The sequence below is a fragment of the Lethenteron reissneri genome, chromosome 8 (assembly GCF_015708825.2).
Source record: "Lethenteron reissneri isolate LAM-NWPU_2019-01 chromosome 8, ASM1570882v1, whole genome shotgun sequence".
In the NCBI taxonomy this organism is placed as follows: Eukaryota; Metazoa; Chordata; class Hyperoartia; order Petromyzontiformes; family Petromyzontidae; genus Lethenteron; species Lethenteron reissneri.
Window position 1 is genome coordinate 8,726,491 of NC_083786.1, and position 19,048 is coordinate 8,745,538.

The 19,048-nt window shown below is 53.6% G+C and overlaps 1 protein-coding gene across 3 annotated transcripts in view; it reads right to left on the bottom strand.

The window, feature by feature from the left end:
* The window catches only part of LOC133362514 (numb-like protein), a 38,381-nt gene that overhangs the window by 17,167 nt on the left and 2,166 nt on the right, over positions 1-19,048 (bottom strand). For 2 of the 3 annotated variants that reach the window (XM_061581465.1, XM_061581485.1), the window contains exon 2: positions 16,065-16,185. The exons of the other annotated variant lie outside the window; for it this stretch is intronic. The gene's annotated coding sequence lies outside the window, so the exon portion shown is untranslated. The remainder of the gene's footprint in view (positions 1-16,064; positions 16,186-19,048) is intronic. 3 annotated transcript variants of the gene reach the window in all.

Below are 19,048 nucleotides of genomic sequence, written 5' to 3' on the forward strand. Positions count from 1 at the left end.
AGTGGTGCCCTTATAAAACTCAACGTTTAACCTACTCACGCCGGCTTGTGCCCGCCCTCACAGTCGGGCATATTTGCGGAATACACCACGCCGCCGTTGACCCTGGCCATTGACCGAGCAACCCAACGTTCCTACCAGCTCCCTCCGCAAGGACAATGTGTTCATACCGGAGCAATCCGATAAACCATGAAGCTCTTTTTTTCACAGATGTCCAGTAGGGGCAGGGTAACAACGTTACATCAAAAAAAGTTACGAAAATACGATAGCAGTGCAAAGGTAAGTGCAAGAAAGGTTAAACAACACGAAACCATCCCCATCCTGCCAGACAAGGGCCCACCGAGATATTAACGTAACAAGGACAAGGGGTGAGAACTGAAGACGCGAGAGGAGGACTCAAGATGGTAGAAATCGCCGAGAAGATGAGAGAGAGAGAGAAAAGGCTCTGGGTGCGGTTCGGTCACGTGGAGAGACAGAAGGGCAATGATGTGGGTCAGAAGGTGCGAGCGATGCAAGTGGAAGGAAAGGATGAAGAGGAAGGCAGAAGGGGGACGATGTGGTGCGATGGGACCACGGTGGTCGGAGGAGCGGAACGAGAGATGGCGCAGGACAGGGCAGCGTGGAGAAGGTTGGCAAGGACAGCGGACACCCCCACGTGAGTGGGACAATCGCGTGGAAGAAGAAGACGATGATGATGATGATGGATGTGTGTATATCATGGGATCATTTTTTTGCCGGTATCAAATAATAATAAATAATCAAAGAGATGTTACCCTTTCTGGCAATAACACAGGAGGTGTCAAGATGTTCAAGCACCAACTGCTACACTTCAGCAGTTTGTTCTTGCTGTGCTTGTGTTGCGATCGAAACGTCGAGATCTATTTTGTTTTTCTACCCACGTGACTTACCGAAAGAACCAAAGATCATGGGATTCCTGCAGTCACGAAAGCTTCAAATCAAGACCAAATAGAAACCTTTTGCAAAGGGCATCAAGTCTGCATTAACAGCACACAATGCTTGTGGTGAACATGCAAAGGAACACGCTCTGATAATCATATTATATTGGCATTGACTTTGAAACGGATTGGCTACACCAGAGACAGCCTTCTTTAGGACCGAGTCCCGCCTGTGTCATACAGAAGGCTGCTGTCCTCTGCTGTAGGCCAATCAGTTTCAAAGACAATGTATCAAATAGTATCAGAGCATGTTTTGTTAGTATGTTCACCAGCACTGTGTGTGGTTAACGCGAACTTGATTCCTTGCAAGAGGTTTCTACTTGCTGTTTGAACATCTTAACAGAAAAGGGTCAAACCTATTCTTATTTTCCACACTGCGTGTATGTTGAACTTGTTTTGCACCGCACGAAGCCAACCGCGCCGCTAATCGGAGCTGCGGGGAAGGAAAACAAACTAAACAAACTATATAACTAAACATGGAAAACAAACATCACAAACACACACATTATTTGGTGATGCTGCTGCTCCTGCATCGGCAGTGGAACAACAACACTCGACACATTCGTCAACCCATCCCCTCCCCCCTGTCGTCGATTATTATTTATTTTCAACACCACCACCAACACCACCACCAACACCACAACCAACACCAATACTACCGCCACCAACACCACCAACAACACCACCCCCTCCACCAACACCACCACCAACACCACCACCAACACCACCACCAACAACAACACCACCACCATCAACACCACCACCAACACCACCACCACCAACACCACCACCAACACCACCAACACCACCACCAACACCACCACCAACACCACCCCCAACACCACCACCAACAACACCCCCACCACCAACACCATCAACACCACCACCAACACCACCACCACCAACACCACCCTCACCACCATCAACACCACCAACACCACCACCAACATCACCCCCACCACCACCACCAACACCACCACCACCAACACCACCACCATCAACACCACCATCAACACCACCAACACCACCACCAACACCACAACCACCACCAACACCACCAGCAACACCACCACCACCAACACCACCATCAAACGCGAGTGACCGTTAACCGGGGCCCCTTGACCGGCAGCAGCAAAACAGCTCCAGGAAACCGCAACTCCCTGTGCTCCCTGAGATAGCGCAGCGGATCGGTTCCACGCCAGAAGGGGGGGGGGGCGCCCCCCTGCGCCCCCTTCTGGTCCCCCGTGGACCCCCCGTGGGTCCCCTCTGAGTCCCCCCGTGAGTCCCCTGCGGATCCCCGTAAGCAGGACCCCATGGGGACCCACGGGGGTGCAGAGGGGACCACACGAGCATCGGAGGCGAAGACACCGCGGATGAAACGGCACGTAATGACTTGCAATGCAACGTGGAACTAATCATAGCGGCGCAACGCGGCCGCATCTCCAGATGTTGAACACAAAGAGAGTTTGTTTTATAGACAGCAGCAGGCAGCCAGAGGCCTCCGTGTGAGTCTGTGGGTCTCTATGTGAGTCTGTGGATCTCCATGTGAGTCTATGGGTCTCTATGTAGGTCTGTGGGCCTCCATGTGAGTCTGTGGATCTCTGTGTGTCTATGGGTCTCAATGTTAGTCTGGGTCTCCAAGGGAATCTGTGGATCTATATGTGAATCTATGGGTCTCCATGTAAGTCTATGGATCTCTGTGTGAGTGTATATGTCTCTATGTGGCTACACGGCTATCAATGTGAGCACAGGGTTACCTCGCTTTAAGCGGGCTCGGTTTGTGCGATTTCACGTACATGGAAGTCCTCGTATCTGGATTTGAACAGGGGCAGGGAGTCTACAGCACAGGGGACGGGGGGGGGAGGAAGTTCCAGACTGTGGGGGCAGCAGAGGAGAATGAAGAGATGCATGGAGGGGAGTAGAGTGTGATGAGAGGGAAGAGGCAGGAGAGTGCGTGGAGGGGAGTAGAGTGAGATGAGTGGGGAGAGCTAGGAGAGTGCGTGGAGGGGAGTGGAGTGAGATGAGAGGTGAGAGGTAGGAGAGTGCGTGGAGAGGAGTAGAGTGAGATGAGAGGAGAGAGGTAGGAGAGTGCGTGGAGGGGAGTAGAGTGAGACGAGAGGGGAGAGGCAGGAGAGTGCGTGGAGGGGAGTAGAGTGAGATGAGAGGGGAGAAGTAGGAGAGTGCGTGGAGGGGAGTGGAGTGAGATGAGAGGGGAGAGGTAGGAGAGTGCGTGGAGGGGAGTGGAGTGAGATGAGAGGGGAGAGGTAGGAGAGTGCGTGGAGGGGAGTGGAGTGAGATGAGACGGGAGAGGTAGGAGAGTGCGTGGAGGGGAGTAGAGTGAGATGAGAGGGGAGAGGTAGGAGAGTGCGTGGAGGGGAGTAGAGTGAGATGAGAGGGGAGAGGTAGGAGAGTGCATGGAGGGGAGTAGAGTGAGATGAGAGGTAGGAGAGTGCGTGGAGCAGAGCGAAGTGAGATGAGAGAGGGAAACCCGAGGCACGGCGCGAGACGTTGAGTGTGATACTGATTCCGGGATCGAATCGACGGGGAGCCAGCGGAGCGACCCGGAGCGTTGCGTTGATGCGGTCTCGTTCTACGGAAGAGGAGTCTGTCACGGAGTCGCGCTGCCCCCCTTAAACCGCAACGCCTCTCCACATCCCAACGGCCGCGTCCTGGCCGGCCACTCCCATCGGTCACTGGCCGGGCAGTTGCCTTTTCTCCCCGCGCGCAACCACGGCCACTGCAAGCTCAGTCATCGGCCGCGCGTTGGCCGATGATTTTTCTCAGAAATTAGCGCGAGATCAGATCGAACGAGCTGATGTCGTCTGCGGCTTGTTGAGTAATACAACGACGGCAACAACAATAATACATTAATCGCGATTAAGAAAACAAGAAACCCCGCTCGCGCACTGCGTGGAAAATGAAAAAATCGAACGAAGCTCCCACGTGGTGGAGGACGTTGGGGCGAGCGACGTTCGCGAGCGCCCATCGAGCTCGCCGGAGACCCACGGAGCCCGGTGCGGTCGGCGCTACCAGCGACCTCGTCCATCTCATCGCCGCAGCCAGCGCTCGTTTCGTGCCGAGCCGACCTAGAGGGTTCGCTCCGTGGCCAACGGCGACGATCTGCCCCGGGTCGCGCGCCTAGAGTTGAGCCGAGCTCCGCAGGGGGTCCTGGCCGCGCGGAGTGTGGACCACGATGAAGCGGGGGACGCGCGCGCGCGCTGCTCACAAAGCGAGATGATTTCAATCTCTCCGTGTCCGTGTCTGGGGTACTCTCCTCCTCTAACAATACAACTCGGGCTCCACGTGAACAATTTCCTCACCGGCCGCCCACCCTAACGCGCGCAGCCCTACAAAAGTTGTGCATATGACATAACCAGTTCGCGCAAGGGGTCGGCAACCGAAATAGCAAGAGCAGCCTTGTTTTTGTCTTCGGAATCGGTCAAACTAAACGTCAATATTTCAAGCGCCGCACATTGCACCGCGTGGTGGTCCTTGATAAACTCCCGTCAAACGAAGGGGCAGTCCTTAAAGAGCCGCCGCACGCGGCTCCGGAAGCCGCAGGCTGCGTCCCCTGGCCGGTAGCGCCTCTCCACCGCGTCTCTTCCACTCGTAGCGTGACCCCCCCCACCCCCCGCCACACACCTTGTGAGTGTAGGACTCCAGCTCTACCTGTTGAGGTTACCCCATTCCGCTTTGCCCCCTACCCCACCACGCAACACCGTCTCACCGTGACGCTGTAACATTCCCCGGGCCTTTTTATTTTCTTCCAATAAAATACTTCTGGTAAAAAAATAATAATAAAGCCAACGACCAATTAGCGTCGTTGCATTGAATGTTAATTACTAAATTAATAACCTCCTCACCATCTTTACCTCTCCACGTTGAATTTGTTTTGCATGGCCTTCTGGGAGTGCATCTTATCAGCTAACTAAAAAAAAATCCCATACAATGTAACCGGTATTGGCAAAACAAATTTGCACCGCAAATTACGGAGCTGCGATTTCACATCGTAACATCATCGCCATCATCCTCACATCGTAACATCATCGCCCCCGACCGCGACAAACTGGGCAGGACCCTCCTGAATATGGAGTCTTGAGACTCGTTAGGCTTTCCAGTAGCAAACAAGCGAAATAAAAAAATATGCCGTGGTGGCGAGATGTTAACTACCTCGCCTGGTATGCAGGAGGTCATGAGTTCGATCCCGACCCTGACGCCTGCTGTATATTTGGAGTTTGCATGTTCTCCCCGTGGTCGCGTGGATTTTCGTCCGGGCCCTCCGGATTTTCCCTCCACATTTAGAAATTTACGTTTCTAGAGTATTTGGCTGCTATATATTTCCACGTGATAAGCCACTTCGTTCAGCTATCATTTGTGGCCAGGTTGCTTCTGAACAATAACTACACAGCTCAGTAAGCCTTAACCTGGTCAAATTAGTTTAATAACCTATCTTAACTCCACCGTGGTGGGTTTAATTTCTCTGCGGTGTAAGTGCCGAGGGGATGAGCGTAGAGGATGGATTTATCGCGGACGCACGCAGGATTACAGGGACACACGCGATCCACATCGCACCTGACGCACGGAACTTGGGAGTGTTGACACAGGCAACACGAGACCTCACAACGGAACATTGCACTTGAATACTTGGAACACGAGACATGGAACATGGGGACATGACATTGATAGATGGGGAAGCAGCCCAGCAGACACGGGTTTACAGGACCCCCATGGTTTGGGACATAGGACGAGAGGCAACTAATGGGGGGCATGGGAGGGGCAGGGCGGGGGGGGGTACTTCATGAGTGGAATCAGACAGCACGCTAGAACACAGCAGACAAGGGGAAGACACTGGGATATGTTTTTTTGGCAGAACGCTCAAAACATTCACTGGGCCGGTGTCAGAGCGCTAGGAGGAAGGGGGAGGGAGCGAGAGGGGCGGGGAGAGAGACGGGATGGAGGAGAAGAGAGGGGGGGGTTGGGAGTGAGAGGGGGAGGGGGGAGAGAAGGAGGGAGAGAGAGGGACGTCTTTTGTGCGGTGAAAATAAAGTGACATTTTTCGTTTGTAACCCCTGGAAGTCACGTGACAGCGCTGGATAAATCCACAGTGGCGGCTGTGACCTGGCGATCATCGGAGCCTCGTGGGGAGGAGGAAGGTCACTCCCAAGGGCACGGGGCGGCCTCCTCGACATCGTCAAGACCCATGCAGCATCATCATCATCACTGTCATGGTTTCTGCAGCATCACCATGACTTTTATATGACTCGTATGGTGATGCTAATAATCATCATACTAATCTTTACGACTGGTATTACCATGATCATCATCATCACGGATGCTGCAGCATTAACTTCAATCGTTATTATCACCACCATCTTCATCATCATGAATGACCGCCACCACCGTTATTAGCACGGTTGGCTACGTACGGTGCGAAAAAAGTTCAAGATAAACTATCATCACCACCATCATCACCAACATCATAACCATCGTCAACACCACCACCATCATCATCACCACCATCACCATCATCACCACCATCATCACCACCATCATCACCATCATCACCATCATCATCACCACCATCATCACCACCATCACCATCATCACCACCATCATCATCATCATCACCATCATCACCACCATCACCATCATCACCACCATCATCACCATCATCACCACCATCACCATCATCACCACCATCATCACCACCACCATCACCATCACCACCACCATCACCATCATCACCATCATCACCACCATCATCATCACCACCCTCATCACCACCATCATCACCACCACTATCATTACCACCATCACCACCATCACCATCATCACCACCATCATCACCACCATCATCACCACCATCATCACCATCATCACCACCATCACCATCATCACCACCATCACCATCACCACCATCACCATCATCGTTTCTCACTGCAGGCTCCACAGTCCTCCTGCATGCGAGCGCGTGACGCTGCTCCCCATCACCGCTCCATGAGAGCTCTCAGTCGGCCGCGTTCGCGATTTGTGGCACGGAGTGAAGAGCCCTCGCGTCGCGGGAGAGCGATTAGCGGCTGCCCGGCACGGCAGTCCGGCGAGTTTGCCAATTGAACCCCGAATTGGGTAAACGCTCTGGTGATAACTTGATTTGGCGCTTTCGTGACTGCAGGGATTACTCTTTGGTTATTTCGGTAAAGTCACGTAGAAGGGAAATAATAAAATAATAAAAATTCTAATAAATAATGTTTTATTTTTATTACTTTATTATTTCCCTTCTACGTGACTTTACCGAAAAAACCAAGAAGAGAAAATAATAAATTAAATAATAGCATGCGACGTTTCGATTGCAACACAACGATGATTGCTTGTGTTGCAATCGAAACGTTGCATGCTATTATTTAATTTATTATTTTCTCTTTCTACGTGACTTCACCGAAAGAACCAAAGAGTATGTTCTGGTGATGCTGCTGCTGCTACGTTCGCAGTGCGTGGTGCACAAGCAGAATGAACAACAAACCTCAGCACTCTCGACAATAACACTGTGGGCTTAAAGGGAAGACAAAAATGTGTTCGTAGGCAACGTTTCAGGCAATGTCCCTTCGTAATGTTGGGGTTCTTTACAGCCACTGTGGTTCGGAGCAGTGGCGCAGCGGTTAACGGACTTGCACCTATCAACCTGGCGACCCCGAGTTCGATTGTTTTGCCCCCGGCCACGGCGTTACCCCAGGGCAGAGGTCGCAAACGGGTTTTGATTCCTTACCCGTACCCGTTCCCGGCCGCACCAGGGTCGCAAATGGGTACCCGTACCCAGCCGGGTACGCGTACCCAGCCGGGTACGGGTAGCCGTTCCCTACCCGTACCCGTACCCTACCCGAAATGAGTGACAAACGGTTACTCACCAGTGACTCACGGCCTACCCGTACCTGTACCCGGCCGCACCAGGGTCGCAAACGGCTACCCGTACCCGGCCGGGTACGGGTAGCCGGGTATCGGGTAGGGTACGGGTATCGGGTACCCGGTTGCGACCTCTGCCCCAGGGTGCACCGCACGCCGCCTCCGTTTCACCAATAACCGCACTGACCGGCGCGGTGAAGTATGGCCAAAGACCGTCGACTGCACGCGGAGACTCTCATCCGGCTGCAGGTGGATTGACAAATTTGGGCTGAAACGATTCCTTGGAAAACGCCACCTTGGTTGGCTCGGCTCAGCATTTCTCAAATTCCATCCCCTCCTGTGTTTTATTGGCGGTCTGGCAGCCTCCTTGAGATTTTGCCCACGACGCAATGACGGCTACATTCGCATTCTATAAACGAGTCTATTTTATTTTATTTTACCAGGTAAGGCCCACCTAAGCTATTTAGCCCTTTTGTCAGAAGCGAACCTGGTCATCTCAAAGGACAGCTCAACGATGGTGGCTTTATCGTCGTGTGGAAATGTACAGCAGCCAAATACTCTAAACGCGTGACGTTGATTCTTAATGTGGAGGGGAAAAAAACGGAGGACCCGGAGGAAATTACGCGAGACCACGGGGAAATAGTCACCACAAACTCCAAATATACAGCAGGCGTCAGGTTTGAACCCACGGCCTCCTGTATACCAGGCGAGGTAGTTAACATCTCGCCACCACGGCGCCACAGTACCTCTGATTTGCTTGGGAGGTACCATGTGTGTGTGTTATACCTGTGCATGGGACTAGTCATCAGGGGTTCCCCCTCCCCCACTCACCACCCTGGAGAACACCGCACGTACGAGGAGGACAAGGGAACATCGCGGGGAAGCTCGCTTAGTAAAATGGGGGGGGGGGGCGAGCGGCTAATGCCGACGCGGCCGACCACCTTTGTCTCCCCAACGCTGATTTTTAAATCCTTTATATTAAGTTCGCTTGCTTGCTTAGGACCGTGCACATCTTTCGGTCGTTTTTTAACCCACTTCCCGTGATCCAATCGAGCTGACATTTTCCACACAGACTCGTTGTGCGTGACAATTAATGTTCGTGAAATGTTTTTCTCCAAAATTTTACACTTTTTAGGACAAAAATATTATATTTAATTACCAATTGCTTAATGGTGCAATGCAATCATCTGACCCATAGGTGGCAGCCATCTCAAACCAGAGGACGAGAGGACTCGAGCCGCCACGCATATAAAGGATTTATAGTGAAAAACTTTGTTTTACTGGTTATACTTATTTTAAATGTCAAAATGCCTTCAACTCGGCCTGACGGATACGGGTTGATTGCTTCTGCAAAACTCACATGGCTCCAGGACATAACCCACCCCCCTGCCCCCCCCCCCCGATCGCCCCCTCCACTCCCCCCGTGAAAACCTGACCCCCCCCACCCCGACACGTCACCCCATCGTTGTACACCCCCCATGTCTTGAAACCACTCCGTTAGCAAAGGTCGTCATCATCATCACCACCAGCCATGATCAATCCACTGCTGGATGAAGGACTCCCCCCCCACCACCACCTCCCCCCACCCCCCAGACCGTCTCTATCTCTCGCATGTCTGCGACGTAAACAACCCGGGCTGGTTTCATCTGTCGCTCCATCTCCGCGGTGGAGGAGCCCTTAGGGCGGAGCGTTCCCTGCCCTTTGGCTGCCACTCCGCCATCAGCGTGGGCCGCTGAGAGCAACACCGAGTGACGAGCAGCGAGGGTGGGTGGCAGTAGTAGTAGTGGGGGGGATGATTCTACTACTACTGATAATAGTAGCCAAGGCCGTAATGATATACACCCCCCCCCCCCCCCAATATTCAAATATGCTCAGAATGTCCCCCCCAATATATTGCCGTAAAATAGATTTATGTTTATATGATTGTGGTTATGGTTGTACTTTATTAATCCCTAATCTCTGCCATTACATACAATGGAACAGGAAAAAAATGTAAAAAATAAATAAAAAACAGAGCAATGTAATACAATACACTATTAGACATTATTGTAAAAAATAAATAAAAAGTCCATCCTATGTGTTAGTGATTGTTTTTACATTTTAGGCAGGAAATGGCAGGAAATTCGTTTCAAATTGAGATTTTTTTTTTCTGGGGTGCGACCCCCCAGACCCCCTGGAAGATTTGGTCCCAACGGCCTCGATAGTAGCGATGATCGTTATTTACTTGATACAGCGAGCGTGCTGTGACGGTTCCACCTGAAGACGGAGGCTTGTGTTGCCTCCGAAACGTCGTGATTTTTATTTTATTTTATTTTTATTTTACTTTTATTAATTTTAATTATTTACCTACGTGACTTTACCGAAAAAACCCAAGAATATGATCGTTACAGTTTCTTTTTAATCGTGTGAAAGCTGCGCGCGTGTTTGCACACTCAGACTGTGCCCTGTGCGTGAGAACGAGACAGCGATTGCGAGCGAGTGAGAGGGGGGAGGGAGGAAGGGGGAGAGAGAGAGACAATGGAGATACTGGAGAGAGAAGGGGAGATATAGAAGCTGGTCATGGGATAGATACGGATTAAAGTGAGATTAGAGTTGGAGAGAGGAAAATATGCAGCAACTGAACGAGATAGAGGAGAATTGTGAGGTTGAGTTAGAGAGTGGAGAGGTAAGGGAGAGGGAGACGCAGATGATACGGTACTAATGTTTTCTGCATTTTACATGTCAAACCATCCACCGCCCGACAACATTACAATTGAATGGGGGAAAGGGGAGGGCGGAGGAAGAGGAGGCAGATCCATAACCACCCAGCCAGCAACATCCAAAATACTCACCCAGTCACTCCACCATCCAGAAGCCATCCAAGCATCCCCTTACCCACCCACCCAGTAACTCACCCCACCCACCTACCCAGTAGCTCACCCACTCACATACCCAATAACTCACGCACCCACCTACCCAGTCAAGATTATCCAGAACATCCACCATCCAGCCACACAGTAACCCACCCATCCAACCTGTAACCCATGCGGCTATAACCATCCACAACATTCACAACTCCCACCCCACGAAGAAACTCAGCCACCAAGCCACCCACCCACCCAGCCACCAATCTACCCAGCCAGCTGCCCACCCATCCAGTCACCCAGCAACATCCACAACATAGTCACCAACCCAGCAACCCATCCTGTCACCAGGCCAGAACCATCCAAATACAGGCTGAATACCAAATCACTCAACCACCCAGCAACATCCACAACACCAACCCAGCCATCCACTTAGCCACCCATCCACCCAGCCACCCAGCCAAGCCACCCACCCAGCCACCCACCCAGCCACCCACCCAGCCAAGCCACCCACCCAGCCACCCACCCAGCCACCCACCCAGCCAAGTCACCCATCCACCCAGCCAAGCCACCCACCCACCCAGTCATCCACCCACCCAGCCAACAACCCATCCACCAACCCATCCACCAACCCACCCACATATCCACAACACGGACCCAGCCAGTCACTTAGCCACCCACCCCCTCTCCGTGCAACACATCCACCGCCGCGTTATCAAGGCTCCTCATCAGTGCCGGGTGATCGACTCTGTGGTCGTGATGTAATAATTGACCCATTACACTGTCAGGCCCGATGAAAGGAGCCGACTGGCAACATCTGAAATGTGCGTGGGTGTCTGAGATGGGGATGGGGGTGGTGGTGGTGGGTGGAGATGGGCGGTAACGGGGGAGGACAGCGGTGATGTTGCGAGGATGAAAATCATGTAGGAGTGGAGGTGGTGGGAGGGGGTGGAGGGGGGGGTATATTATACATTGCTGAATATTTTTTTTCGTTATCCAGGAAACCCACACTGAGTCACGGGGCTCCTGTTCAGGAGGATCCTGCTGAAATGTTTTATTTTTTTATACGTTTTCAGCCGATTAATGAGCTGTGTTGATTAGACACGTGGGCAGGAAATCGGAGCACCCGTGTGAAAACCCACGCCTTGCACGAGGGGGCAACGCTGTATCACCGTACAGATGGATACAGCTGGCTATAAGTCCACTTGCTGTACCACCACCTCCTGGCTAGCTAGGTCACCTCTTCGCCGCATTCGGGAAGGGAGATTCACAACATCGTTGTGGTGATCCACCACCCCCTCGCTGCTGTCTCCACAGTGCTGGATGCTTACAGACAGCCACGTGCAGTGTAGCTACCACCACCGCCCGTCATATCATCATCAGCAGTATCCACTGCTGGATGAAAGCCTACCGATGCTGCCTCACCAACACTCGCATTCCTGCGCCGTCGCGATCCGTCTCGCCTCCTGCACGTGGACCGATCCCGTCGCTCCGTCTCCGCGGAGGTCGAGCTCTCAGATCGCGTTCTCTCCTTCGGCTGCCGTTCCCTCACCAGTCTCGACCATCGGCCACAAGCGTCCGTTCGAGTGTCGGGCGCCACGGTGGCTAGGAGATGTTAACTACCTCGCCTGGTATATAGGAGGTCGTGGATTCGATCGCGACCCTGACGCCTGCTGCTGTATTGTTGGAGATGGCGGTGTCTCTCTCTCTCTCATGATCATCACGGTGGCTATGAGATGTTAACTACCTCGCCTGGTGTACAGGAGGTCGTGGATTCGATCGCGACCCTGACGCCTGCTGTATATTTGGAATTTGCATGCCTCTCTCCCCGTGGTCATGTGGATTTTTCTCCGGGTCCTCCAGTCCTTTTGGGTTTCCCTCCGCATTTAGAAACGTGCGTTTGGAGTATTTGGTTGCTGCTATAAGTGTCCACGTGATAAGCCACTTCTTCGTTGAGCTATCATTTGTGGCCAGGTCGCTTCTGGAAAAGAGCCGTATAGCTCAGTGGGCCTCACCTGGTAGAATAAAAATAGTTTATAGTTTTAAATAATTTATAGATGCACTCGGCAGCCGGCTGTCTCCGGAATGACATGCAGCTTGGAGCGTTTCACTCAGCCCATCAGCCCTCCGGGGTCGATAAAAATTCGTATAACTTTTTTTTTTCGGGAAGTCCAACAGAGACTCGCCCTCTCTGCCAGAGGAACATGGAATTTCCACCCCTGACTCAGGGCAGTAAACGAGAGATGAGAACCAATGCCTCAACGCTCATCGTGAGCAGGAGCTCACTCCGACTTTGAATCTGTATCAGGTTGGGGAAGATATGCAGGTCTGAATTAAAACGAAAAACCTGATAAAGCAGCAAATAATCAAGGCAGTATTGTTACCGTCATTCAGATTAAAATGTTAGAATGAATACAGAGTGCTACTTAATAACTGCGAACGTATTTATTTTTTTCTGTGGCTCCATCGTTCGTGAGTTGTGCTCCCTGTAGTACAAATGTCCCCACTTAACCCCCCCCCCCCCCCCGCCTGCTCCCAACTCCAGGCCTGGCTGCGAGCGACCTGCTGATTACGGGGACTCGTGCGGCAGCACATCAAAGAGTTCTATTTTTTTTTACTCCATCTCCGCAGGCGCCGTCCTCGGCTTTTTTCGGGCCAGGCAAGCGAGCGGGGGGCGGACTGAATCATGTGCGCGGCGGTGACGCGGCCGCTTTGACATCGGCGTGACGTTAATGACCTCGCGCGGCAAAGGTCGCGACCTTTGCCGCTAAGGATTCGATCATGGGTCACAATGCCCCTGGGCAGGGATCATGACCCCTGGGGTGGGGGTGAGGGTTAGGTGCGATGCAACCTTTGAATCAGAATATTTGGACTGGAGGAATCCGATGAGCTACGAAGCTTTTTCACAATTGTCCGCAACGGGTGGGGATAGCAAGCTGTACCAACATCCACCTGCTGTTGTTACCCCCCCCGCACCCCACCTCCCCCCCACAACCGAAATATCTCCTCTCCCCACGCCCCTCGTGTATCTTCCACGCACAATTGCACCGCCACCACCGCCACCAACGCCACACAAAGCCCCGCATGCCGGGGCTGTCGAGAATTGTTATGCACACCGTGACCCAGGCCTGGCACCCGTCCGTGTTTACGAGCGCTGAGAGAAGGACAGGGGCGTGGTGACGATAGATAGGACAGGCAAAACGGAACGATCGATAGTCAGATGGATAGACGGATGGATGGAGATGGAGGGGGATAGACTGACAGGCAGACGGACGGACAGGCTGCAGCAGGGGCAGGCTGCAGCAGGGGCAGGCTGCAGCAGGGGCAGGCTGTAGCAGGGGCAGGCTGTAGCAGGGGCAGGCTGTAGCAGGGGCAGGCTGTCGCAGGGGCAGGCTGTAATAGAGACAGGCAGGCTGTAGCAGAGGCAAGCTGTAGCAGGGGCAGGCTGTAGCAGGGGCAGGCTGCAGCAGGGGCAGGCTGTAGCAGGGGCAGGCTGTAGCAGGGGCAGGCTGTAGCAGGGGCAGGCTGTAGCAGGGGCAGGCTGTCGCAGGGGCAGGCTGTAATAGAGGCAGGCAGGCTGTAGCAGAGGCAAGCTGTAGCAGGGGCAGGCTGCAGCAGGGGCAGGCTGCAGCAGGGGCAGGCTGTAGCAGGGGCAGGCTGTAGCAGGGGCAGGCTGTAGCAGGGGCAGGCTGTAGCAGGGGCAGGCTGTAGCAGGGGCAGGCTGTAGCAGGGGCAGGCTGTAGCAGGGGCAGGCTGTAGCAGGGGCAGGCTGTAGCAGGGGTAGGCTGTAACGAGTGACCAGCAGGAAGGGAGCTCCCGGGTGTAAAGGTCGTCGTCGCCGTGTTTCGTCACCGCTGGATCATCATCGACCGCACGCGCTCCGAGCGTGCCGCACGCAAAGTTCCGTAAACACGCGGGGGGGGGGGGGGGGACGCCGCGGGCTCGACCTCGACTCGAGCCCTCCCCGTGCCCCCTCCCTCTCCATCACCCCCCCCTGCCCCCCACCATCTCTAAAGAGAGAGCACATGTTCTGTTCCGGCCATGGGCAGTTCCGAGTCTTTTGGTGTCCCCTGAGGTTTTATTTTTGTCTCCGGTTTCAAATGTTCTGGCTTCACGCTCGACTCATGATGCGGGAAATGTGTGCAGTTACCTGAGCAGTAGGCGGAGCTACCTGGGCAGTGGGCGGAGCTACCTGGGCAGTGGGCGGAGCTACCTGAGCAGTAGGCGGAGCTACCTGGGCAGTGGGCGGAGCTACTTGGGCAGTGGGCGGAGCTACCTGGGCAGTGGGCGGAGTTACCTGAGCAGTGGGCGGAGCTACCTGGGCAGTGGGCGGAGCTACCTGGGCAGTGGGCGGAGCTACCTGGGCAGTAGGCGGAGCTACCTGGACAGTGGGCGGAGCTACCTGAGCAGTGGGCGGAGCTACCTGAGTAGTGGGCAGGCTACCTAGACAGTGGGCGGAGCTACCTGGACAATGGGCGGAGCTACCCGAGCAGTGGGCGGAGCTACCTGGGCAGTGGGCGGAGCTACCTGAGCAGTGGGTGGAGCTACCTGAGCAGTGGACGGAGCTACCTGAGCAGTGGGTGGAGCTACCTGGGCAGTGGGTGGGGTTGGCATGTATTTAAGGCTCGGTTCAAAGGAAGCCCGACACTCTGCGTTCAAACCGGTCCAGCGTTTTCCTTGCGTTGAACCCAATGCTGCCGAAATTGTGCACCCCCAGAACGGGTCACCGCGAGCGTGTCTATCCGCTGTGTTGAATTCATGTCCTCAAGGGGCTCCCGGCACGTGGGGCGAAACGTCGGGCACCGTACACGCCGCGGCACGACCAGAAAACACATTGGGGATCGGCTGTATGTACGTATGTTGAATTTCTTTCGCACCGTTCGTAGCCACCATGTGTCCTGGTTGAGCCTCCCAGAAATTCGGTGGCTTTACGACTCCCCCCCAAGTTGGTGGGAGGCGGCAATATCAGGCACTGCAGTTAGGCCGCTGCGATTGGTGAACTACCGTTGCCTTACCCACAGAGTGTTACTTGTTTTATCGACCCTGGAGCAATGGTGAGTTAAGTCTCCCCCCCTCACCTCCCCGTAGCAGGGCTTGAACTCCTAACCTTCCGATTGTGCGCCGCTCGCTCTCACGCTGAGCAACCCAGCTGGCGGACAGCCAGACAGACACGGAGATAGACACACAGATAGAGAGATAGACCCACAGATAGAGAGATAGACACGCAGGGCTACACATCCGTTACTAAAATGCAAAATTGGACATGGGGTGGAGGTCGGGGGTGGTGATGGGTGCAAGAAAGGGCATTGAATTCCTGGCACCATGGCCCACGCCATCCACGCTTTGAGCTCCACGTGTCCCCTCCACTCACCACGCGTGGTCTCTCCCTCTGTCACGGCGTGGTCACGGCGCTGGGGGTACCCGCCCCTCCCCGTCCCTCTCCTTCCGTCTCTGTCCCACCGCTCTGCAAAGCACGAAGTCCTCGAAGGCACCTGCAGGGGGTGCGGGACAGCCCCCGAGGGAGGGGGGGAGACCCGTGTGGAGTGAGAGGCGAATTCGGCAGTAGTTCTGTAACATCACCTTCAGTGAGAGGCGAATTCGGCAGTAGTTCTGTAACATCACCTTTCAGGGCCATTATCTGGCACGGGAGGAGGGGGGTGGCATTGCATCGCGAGAATACGTCTCGTGACACAACACCGATAGGTCGATTAGAATACAATCTAATTGTGCTGTCAATATTATGAAACGTTAGAACGTACGCATGGACGTTGAACACCTTTCCAACGAGCCCTATTAATTGGACGTGACATCGCTTCACGCGGCCGGAGCTGACAGGTTAGGGTTGATTTTGTATTGGCGGCGGCGGCGGCCTGGGAAAGCCTTGATCGAGCAGTAGACAGAGCACAGCCGGTGACGACGACGGCGATGCTAAAATAGCAGCGGCCGGACTTCTGCACGGGATCCACAATGCACCAGATTTGCAAGACAGGATCCCAAAGAGAGAAGTTGATTTTTTGTTCTAAAGTTGTGGGTTCTTATTGTTGCTGTTCTTGAGAATTCCATTTCACAACCGCTTAGAAAATGCCCGCTCATGTACCAAGTCACGAAATTTGGCAGCGCTGCCGAGTGAATGATAAGAACACTCCAGGAATTTGGTCAAATCTCCAAGAACGTAACCCCCCCCCCTTCCGCCATAGCCTTCACAGACTGTTGAGGAAAGAGCTGTTAGCTAGCACCTATGAAAGCCGGCATGGCACCGGAGGAGGTGGACAGCCAGAACCACAAGTGATGTTTACACACCGCACCAGGTACTCATTTCAGGCTGAGTCGACCCAGGGGAAGCCCAGTGCCGGTTCAGATATTCGTCCCCGATGTTGGTCGTGAGCGGGAATCGAACTCAGGTCGCCGGGTTCACATAGCGCAGTGCGCTAACCACTGCACTACCGCTCCCCACATACACCACTTGCATCACGAACAAACACCACGCTTACACACCACACACTCCAACTAAACACACCATTCAGATACACACACAACCGTAGCACCACACCGTTGACAAAGCTCCCCCGTACAGCCTGAACACTCGGGGCAAGTGCTGTTGACGAGCGCCTACGAAGGCCGGAACGGCACACGAGGGAGTAGGTGACCAACACCACGCTGGGCCGCCTTTGTCTTCCCAGTGGCGATGTTTACACATCGCGCACCAGGTACTGATTCGAGGCTGAGTCGACCTAGGGGAGGCCCAGGACCGGTTCAGATAATCGTCACTGCCCAGTCGCGTCCTGCAAGAGCCTCCTCATCGGCAAGTCCAATCAGCCGCACATCCTCCCGTGCCACATCAGCCCATCTCTTTTCTAGCCCGTTCAGCCCCCCCTCTATCCGGCTAATCAGAAGCTGCTTGGGCCTGCAAGTGGGTGGACATTCGGGCTACATGGCCCAGCCAACGCAGCCTCGCCTCCCAGAGACGCTCACAGATGGGGGCCGTGTCCAGTTCTTGCAAGGATTTGTGAGCTCCTCGCACAATCCAGCCTGGTCGTGGGCAAGCCGGCCTGAATGTTTCCCACTGGCGCAGATGTTCCTTCAGAGGCGGGGGGGGTTTCCACGTTTCTCAAGCACGGAGAAGACCAGATCACAACCGTGGCCGAAAGGACCCGAAGCTTCGTGCGGAGCTGATCTGTCCCATGCCTTCCAATCACCCGAGTCCCACCGCTTGCGTTATGATCCAATCGGACATTAACGTTACGCCGGCTGGATGACTCTAGTACAGGAGGTCAAACGATGGCATCTTTGCACTGATCAGAGTTGCCTGCATCCCTCCACTGATGCTCAATTTTCAGCGGGGGCGTAAGCCACCACCACCACCAACCACCACCACCACCAACCATCACCACCACCATTCCTCGCCTCCGGTTGGAGGTGAGCCCACAGTAGCCTGGGATTCGGGGAATCCCACATCTGACCGCCACGCTCCCACGTCCCCTTCAAACCAATTACACACACGCACTGGCACTCAGACACGCGCGCGCAAAGGCAAAGACCCCCCCTATAGTCTCAACAGACTCTTGGGGCAAGTGCTGATAGACACAGCTATATACACCTGCACTGACACAGACAATGCACACATTGAGAGCTTACAACCCATACGTACTGTACAGTATACGTCGTAACACCCGCTGATACAAAGACACACTGACACACACCACTCACATATACACATCAATCACACATACACGCCCCACAACACACACACTCGCATGCACACCACTTACATAAAAACACAATCTACACCACTCACATACACAGCATTCATAACACACACACACCCCAACAACACGCACATATACACATCAATCACACATACATCCACATAACATTTACACAAAAACACAATCTACACCACTCACATACACAGCATTCATAACACACACACACCCCAACAACACGCACATATACACATCAATCACACATAACCCACACAACATTTACACAAAAACACAATCTACACCACTCACATACACAGTATTCATATAACACACACACACCACTCATACACACCACATGCCGAGCTACAGACACACAAACCCACGTACACAATAAACAACGCAGACACAATACACATGCACACATGCCTGTACACATAGCCACAAACACAACACACGCCACACACAACACAAAATACACACAAACCATACACAAGTCACAAGCCACACACACTCAACACAAGAGACAAAGACATACACAGACGTACACACACCACAAACCACACACATACACTACACACACACATTGCACACACACATAAAATACAAACGACATACACACACACGACACACCACAAACCACACACATACACAG